Source organism: Acanthopagrus latus, chromosome 9 (genome assembly GCF_904848185.1).
Source record: "Acanthopagrus latus isolate v.2019 chromosome 9, fAcaLat1.1, whole genome shotgun sequence".
NCBI classification, from domain to species: Eukaryota; Metazoa; Chordata; class Actinopteri; order Spariformes; family Sparidae; genus Acanthopagrus; species Acanthopagrus latus.
Window position 1 is genome coordinate 11,574,075 of NC_051047.1, and position 8,921 is coordinate 11,582,995.

Below are 8,921 nucleotides of genomic sequence, written 5' to 3' on the forward strand. Positions count from 1 at the left end.
ACAGGTTGAACGTGTTCTGTCTGGAGAGCTACTGTTTGCAATGCTGACATGTACAGTACTGTTTTGAGGCCACATGGGAAAAGATTAACAACAGAGGGAAGCTGAAGTCTTCTGGGGAAGGATTGTTACCTTTGACCTAGATAAAGAAAGGCAGGAAGAGGAAAATACTTGGGAAATGCAAGGGCTTGTTGTTGCACTTATTCTGCACGTACTCTGTGATACTGGATGCTTTATGACTGTTGTACACCACTTGGGAATGTCAGCAATGTGAACACACACACTAGGCAAGTTAATAATTATCTAATGACATTTTTACCTTTGCCGGCAATAGGATTAACAGGGCTGATCTAGCTGATACACACAACAAAGATATAACTGATATTTGTAGTGGACTTTTAGAACCACACAACCTGAGAAATGCATTGTCTAATATCTAATATCTAATATCAGTAACTAACTAACTAATAAGTCACTAACAAGTAACTAATAACTATCTAATTCAAGTTTGGTAGGATGAAACATAACACAACAGTAAGCGCAACAACAAAAAGTATGACATGAGGAAAATTTGATTGGTTCACAATAGCTTCAGGTTGAGAACAACAAAGTAATGGTTGACTTTTTAATTTAAATGCCTTTTGCCATTTCACTTGCTTCTTTAGTTCTTCTTTGAAATTTGGGAAAAGAAATGCATTTAAAGAATCACCTCTCACTTAATACGACATGGCTATGAAAATCACTTTTAATTTGATACTTGATCAAGGATTTTTATTAATCTGAAGCGAGAAGGAGCAGATATTCTGATCCTAAAAACCTTCATATACTGATGCCCAGAAACCACAACCCAATTGCCTGAAAAATTTTGTAATGTACATTTCTTCAAACCACAAATGTGTTAAAACTTTATTTTTCTTCATGTTAAGTCTTCAATTTACAGTAAAATTATGTAGAGATCGGCGTGTAGTGTGAAAAAGTTACATAATGTTGCTTTAAAGTCTAGGGTTTAGAAATTGATCATGTTTTAGCTGACATGGTTCAGGCTAAGAATTGTCCAAGCAGCAATCTGATTTGTTGCTGGTAACTTGGCTTGAAAATGTCCCAGTGTCTAGTTTAAAATATACAGTGGTTTAAAATACACAAACGTTGAAACACTGTTTCAAACATTGTCTCTTGCTTGGCTCATATACATTAAAAAAAACGTATAATGCCAACATTTCACTCTGGCGACTGGGCTACAAATTTTACTTCAAAGATGTATAGATATCAGTATGTGTCAACCCAAGTGTTTATTGGATTTGTCAGTGTAAGAAAAAAAACACTATACCTTTCCAGTGAGAATTTGCCAGTGGTCCACCGACACTGACATTCATGCCCACTTGGTGCAATGATTGACCAGATGTTCAATAAAAGTATTTGATTTGAACTTCCCGCTCAAGCTTTTTTTTCTTCTTCACACAATTACTTCCTTTATTACATGTGTGCACAAATGACTGGATTACTATGAAAGCTTTCCAGGAAAGTTTCTCTTAAAGACGCACTGTGTTCCCTGTTTATACAATTATCCTGCCCGTGTATTTGCCAGGCTTTTCACCCTGCCGTCTAATGTCGTTGTTTTGAACAGCCTAAAACACTACAGGCCTTCAGACGTCGTCTCATGACATGTCTTATGAGCTTGTTCGTTTGGAGCAGGGGTGTTTTTGTTTTTTATTGTTAAGATGCAAAATGGTACCAGGATCTCAAATTCAATCAAAGCTGGGATTGCTAAGATCGTAGAGACCAAACCAAAAACGCCCAGATGAAACTGTGTTGTCTATTAAGGTCAGTTTGCTAATTAAGTTCATTCAATCATGAGAAGGAAGTGTTTGCTGATGGAGTTTGGTTAGGCATAAAAAAAAAACATTCAATAAAGATATTTCTCTTCCGATTAAAATTTCTTCCCCAAAACAACATAGTGCACCTTTAAAACAAAGAATATTTTACCAAGTTGAGCCTTAACATCGATCAGAGGCTACGTTTGTTCATCCAATGACAGCAGGGTGATAAATGTATAAATGCAAATGAGGTTTTGATTAATGGCACAGTTCATTACTTTGAGAGTGAGAAAGAGGTTGAATCCTGTGTGCTTTGGGATCACACTCATCTTCATCTAAGTCAGACATTTACGTATGAACCCCAATCCCCCTGCTGTTTACTAAAGTGATACCTAACACCTTCACGTCATCCCTCTGTCATCTGTGTGGAGTTGACTCAGCGGTGTGCGATCGGACGTCAGCAAACAATCCTTTGTGCTTCTGTAACACTGGCAAGGAAACATCTGAAGGGAAGAATCGGACGACCACGTCTGCTTGCATGACAAGTGGGAAATGCTAAACCTTTTACATGGAAAAGAGACGCACTCAGTCTTTGTACATAATTTAGCTTTGTCAGATCTGAGGCAGGGTGATGAGTATGACTGTACTGAGTCTTTGTGATGTGAGCAAACAGATAGTAGGTCAGGTGGGATATTGACCCAGCATGATAAGCTATCAGCTGACATTCCTGTGTAGATGTGTAATCAAGGTCAGGGACAGAGATCAAGACACAGGAAGTGGCATCAGGTCCATAAATTCACATTGGAGTGACGCATGAAGGGACAGAAGGATAACTCACAAGAATGACATAACACAGAACAGAACTGGATGTGACATGCTGACGAAAATGCTTCAGTAAACAACTCTTTTTTTCCTTTCCTTTTTTTTTTTTTTTTACTATGGTGACATAGCACCATAGTATAGAGAGCGCTGTTTGCGACCCTCTGGGTGCAGAGATCCTAACGCTGGTTCGCTATTGTTTTTTCAAGCGGCTAAAAATCAAAACAAAGTCATGTATTTCTCTTCTTTGGCTCAACTGTTATCACACTGGTTGAATAATTTGGTGAAACTGTCACTGTGAATGCTGTGTTCCTGCTGTCGTTGCTCAGTTACACGGCTACAAATCTGTTATCTTCATGGATGACAAAGCTAATTTTAGTTTCTGACTGTGCCTGCAGACTTTTTGAGAAGATTGCAAACTATTCTGTGTCTGACATTAACCACGTTGTTTAATAAGGGCATGGGCGATGCACGGAAGACACTGTGCTCTCATCGCTGTACAGCCCGACAGCTATAAGTTATTGGGGGGACTCCTGAAGACATTACACAGCCCTGAACAAACCACTGAATGACACTGCACAACCAGGCCAGACAATGCAACCATTCTGTTCATGTCAGACTACAGACTTACAGGACACAATTCCTCCATGTGTTCACCACAGGGATACTGTATGTTTGTAAAGATTTGAATTCCACGTACTATGGAACTAGTATTTCCTTTATGATATATACGAAAATCCAAAAAGAAAAGGACATATTTAAAGAACTGTGTGCCAGCAGCATTGGTACTTCTTTCTTACTGCTCTCACAATAACAGGGAAAGTCAAAATTAAGGCTGTGGCGCCAACACACAGAAAGTCATGATATATTTATAGTAAAGAGAGGTTGTTTCACCACATTTTCCCACTGGCAGGGCACCCTAGTGGGCCCTATATCATGTTTTTATCTATCATAGGGGCATCCAAGAGTTCACTTTCGTCACTCTTTTTTTCCGAACATGGGGCACCAGGGGAGGGGCGACCACCCCTCCTCCACCAGTGACTGGGAGGCATATCATACATAAACTTACAATACTGGAGTAATTTTTCTGATTTGTGGTTTTTAGATTTTCAGCAGCAGATTTCAGCAGTTTGCTGTGGTTCGCTGTGGTAACTGAAGCTCTATAAATCAAGCTCCACAGGTGTTGCGCATCAAAGTGCCCTCAGACAGGCAGAGAGAGAAAGACATACGGAGACCAGTCCAAAGTACACACTGATTCTAAACAGGTTTCTACTATGAAGCTTATTCACACAAGAAATGTGACAAAAAGTATACTTAAAGGAGACAGTATCCAGACTTGTGCTGCGTCAAAGTCAGAGCTCGGATTTTCACTGTCCCTTTCCAGCTATGATTTCCACTTGCTCCACATGCCCAACGCCAAATGTAATCAAGAAAACATGGCTGACTGTGACATTCCCTGCTTCCCAATACATGGAAAAAGATGTGAAACGTGGATGAAGCATGCCAAAAATATCAGGACGTCATACTACACCTGGTTGTAATTTGCAGTATGAAAGCCAGCATGCTCTTTTGGCTATACTGACCCACAATCCTCAATTTGTGGGTTAATACATCGAACTTATTTGAAATAGTGACGCCTCCAGTGATGTCACTCAGAGGCTAAGTTGCATTATGGGTTGTGTAGGCACCACGATTTGAAAAGCGGTCTACTGGTCTTCATTTCACCTCTATAACACTCTTAGACTCGTTATGCAGAGTTTAAAGCCATTTACATAGAAAGATGTGGCACAGACCACTGCTAGCTTTAATAAGCTCAGACCAGTCATACAATGACAAGCATTCTCTTCTTGTTGCTACGAATGTCTGACGCCCAGTCATTCAAGATTGCATAAAGCAAGGTGGAACAGAGATCCTGGAAACCCTGCCTATCCAGGCCAGCTGGTTACTGGCTTATTCAGAGAGTGGCTGATCTGACTGATTCCCAAACAAAAGTCACCAAAGTCCTATGAGGCTCAGCAGCAAAGTACCTGTATGCTTAAATTGTGGTGAGTTTTGTACATTGAAGGGCAAATTAAATCTGCCACACCAGTGAGGGTGAATTTCAAGCTACGGTGGGCGGCTTGGAAGAAACACCCATACCCGATGGCCTGATTGTCTATGACAAGAGTATATGTAAATTCTTAACTTCCTAACATGTTTAAACTTCATCTGTCCAGGGTGTCCCCTGCCTTCGCCCTAAGTCAGCTGGGATAGGCTCCAGCCCCCCCGCGACCCTGCAGAGGATTAAGCGGCGTACATAGAATATGTACAGATGATGGATGGATGTTTAAACTTGCTGTCAAAAATATTTCTCAACGTGACATTACTTTGTATCCAAAAACAGACATTGCTGAGAGTTCCCCCAGTGACTGGGCAGCACCTGTTTCACCCTCTGACCACAGCGTCCAGTCAGAGGCGGTGTCCCATGACAAAAAGATCAATCCAATACCCTGACCTTGATTTCAAACAAAATTGATAAAAAAGAACCTGTATTACCCACAATGCATTAGTGTTAACGTTGTAATAAAAGCTGCACAAATCAACCACATGAAACTGAGAATGGTGTTTAAAGAGCTGTTACAGCACACTTCAAAACACGGTAAAAACTGATAAAAAAAACCCATATAAATGTTTTCACTGCTGTAATGTCACGTATGTCATGTTGTGACGATATGCTGGGTGATCCTTGTCTGAGTCTGAGGTTGTTTCGTCCTGGGTTGGGTGTACGACTGAATGCAGCATACTGTAAGATCCATGTAAGATTCCATTCAACACATTAAAGATGACAAACCAGGAAAGTACAAACGTTGTGGCTTCATATATTATCTATGTGTCCGGAATGTGGTTTGAATGTGGTTGATTTTTGCGTGCGTTGTTGAGGGACACTATTTAACAGCAGTGTATTCAAATTAAAGAGCTTTCCACTGCTGAAATCAGAATCAGAATCAGAATCAGAAAAGGCTTTATTGCCAAGTACGATTTTACACATACGAGGAATTTGTTGTGGTGATGTTGGTGCATGCATCAAATGACTATTAAGTGAAAATATAACAAATTAACAATATAAACTATTTTAAAAAATAGAAAATATAACAAATTAACAATATAAGCTATTTTAAAAAGTAGAAAATATAACTATATAATATAAATATATATACACAATCTGTTTTTTGGTGAGTCATGTTATACATATTGTATGATTTCATGGTCGTATAAAACGGTCCGTGCCGTGTGGATTTATGAAGACATTTGCCTGCAAATTTATTTGGTTTGGTTGTTCTGTCACAAAAACATCCATCCATTTATCTTTTCTCTTAATTACTGATTCTGTTCAGAGCTGCAGGGTAATAGAAACTATCCCAGCATGCATTGGGTGAGAGGCACTCCAGAGAGGCTGCCAGTCTATCAAAGGGATAAATTTGAAAACATTGCACACCAGAAATAAAGGATGGAATTTCTTTTTTTTTTTTTTAAATGGAGAATGCAACAGCACACACGAACAAGTCTGTGCCTCCAGGGAGAGCTGAGGGAGACATATGAAGTCTGATAAATTGCCTCAAGTGATGTCACTGGAGTCAGCGTAACTGAGGGTTGAAGCAAAAAACTGTGGCAGTTAGGGAGATGTGAGCGGACCAGACCTCTGTAGCCTGCTCTTCATCTCTGCTCGATGCCTGAGGCTAGAATAGCTGCTACAAGTATAACACACCCGACTGCCCACTGTTGGTGGGTTGAGCTGCATTGTGGGTAAGATTGCCTCGCTCCTAATCTGGACAGTATAAAGGCGGCGGCACTTTTCTTTTTAAAAATGACCCCTGCTCCCCACAACATCTCTGCATGCTGTTTTGTTGTCCCGTACTAACGGCTGTCCAGAAATGAAGTGACCTCGACGTCACGCGCTGAGGAGAGGTGAGGGTGGTTAATTGGGAAAACTGGGTAATGAAGTGCCTCCCAGATAATGTTCAATGGTGTGCCGGCGGACTGGACCATGACATCACCGCACAGATATCAGAATGACGCACTTCACTGAGGTTCATTAACATTCCCTTCATTCCCTGGTCTTTATAACAGAAAACAGACCTGAAGCTCGCCCAGTGCATGCTGGGATAGACTCCAGCCCCACCAAAATCCCCTGCAGAATTTAAGGTTTAAAAAAATGGGTGGGTGATTAGTTGGCACTTGGAGTAAAAAAAAAAAAACAAAACAAAATTTTCCTAATGTCTATTAAGAAATTCCACATATTAATGATGACAAACCAGGAAAATACATATGTATGGCTTCATACATTACGTCACAACTATAACTAATGGCAAGACTGGTCTTACCTTAAAGAATCTTGATTGATAATGAACCATAATCTGCTTCTAATGGCTGAGGAGAGCAATCAACACTACAACATGCAGTTAAAGTGACTTACTGTAGTCTATGTCTGCATATTGTTGCATGCTGTAGATATAATGGCCAAAGCTTAGGGGTCATTTGTAGACGAAAAGCAATATGAGTGTAATAATAATAATAATTGTGATAATAACAATAAAGAACTGGGTATTCTGGCAGCACTAATTGAGTCATTTTCCTGCCTGCACTCCTCAGACCGTCGTCCGTCATGCATGTCTTGTTGTATGCTCCCATCTTGTGGTGAAGAACAAACATAACGCTTAAATATGACGCAGATTGTCACACAGGAGGTTGGGAAATATTTCACTGGAAACGTCTGGGCTGCAGATGACATCAGCTCCACATCCTGACAGCAGTGTTGATGGAACAGATGAAGGACAAAATCCAGAGTTGTTGTTTTGTGTAAAAACTGAACTTTTAAGTTCAGTAAAAGGATGTGGATACCATGCTACTGTCACTTTAGACTGACAAGCAAGCAGTATAACCAATTGCTAAATGTTGCTTTTGCACAAAGTTAACCACTTAGTCACTGTTTGTATGTAAACCATCATATGGTCGGTGAAAAACAGAATAGATAGTAGTTATACAGTGGTTCCATGGTGTCATGGTTGGCACTCTGGACTTTGAATCTAGTGATCAGAGTTCAAGTTGTGGCGGAACTTAATTTGAGGCAGAAATTAAATGGTAAATTAACATTATAATGTGCTACTATGCTAGACATACTGCTTAAAGTAACAGAAGTTACATGTTGGAAGGTTCTACGTGTTGTAGCGTAGGCAATTGGACTTGTTTCAACATCTTCAAGACGTTTCACCTATTAACCAAGAGGCTAACTAACAAACTGAAAGGGGGGTTTGCAGCCTTTTACACTCTGTGTGTCATTAAGGACACATGGGAGCTCTGAGTTGCAGTCGTTAGGGCCACCTGCGGGTCGTTGACCCAACCGGCCTTCATGTGGGTCACGAGGGCCAGGTGATCAGCTAGAACTGAAGAACCCTCTTGGTTGGGAGGTGAAACATCTTCAAGGCACTGAAACAAGTCCAGTTGCCTACGATACAGCACCTCGACTGACTAAATTACTTTAAGGTTCGTCATCACAGTCCCAAGCTCACAGGACAGCAGAATGTTACAAAGGAATGTGTGCTTGCATGTTTGGAAACCACAGCACCTTACTGGAAAACTTGTGTTGTGGCAAAAGCAGAGCCATGATACATCATGGCACAGTGTATTGTGAAGCACTATGTCATGACATAATCAGGATGTCCATGCAAAAGAGAGTGAACTGCTCTCAGTGGACCATGTATGAAAAATGGCTGAATGAAAGAAAGCATCAAAAATATTTAACATGTTTTATTTATATATATATATATATATATATATATATATATATATATATATATATATATATATATATATATATATATATATATATATATATATTTTTTTTATTTTTTTTTTTATTTTTTTTTTTTTTTTTGGAAAAAGCATTAAGGAGGACCAGGTTGCAATATCAGCAAATTGATGCTCGAATAGCATGCTTGAAATGCAAGCATAAATTATGATGATATGTTGCACATTACTTCAAGTGCCTCCTCTTATCTTGCACAGCATTTCAGTAGAACATTCAGCCACTGTTTCAAGTTGAGCTGTTTTATATCTGACCTGCTTTAAACCAGGTTCCACCGAGATTTGAACTCGGATCACTGGATTCAAAGTCCAGAGTGCTAACCATTACACCATTCCCTTTTTCATCTTCCACAGGGGGCAGAAGAACTACTACGGACAGATGGACTCATAGTGTTAACAAAACACTCAACCTCTGCTTGAAATGTGATGAATGCACTGAGCAGATAAAGC

At 39.8% G+C, this 8,921-nt stretch overlaps 1 non-coding gene across 1 annotated transcript; it reads right to left on the reverse strand.

Annotated features, from left to right (window-relative positions):
• Positions 1-8,738: 8,738 nt before the first annotated feature.
• Positions 8,739-8,807, reverse strand: trnaq-uug. Its single transcript has one exon. It is a non-coding gene; the product is annotated as a tRNA-Gln (tRNA).
• Between the last annotated feature and the right edge of the window lie 114 nt (positions 8,808-8,921).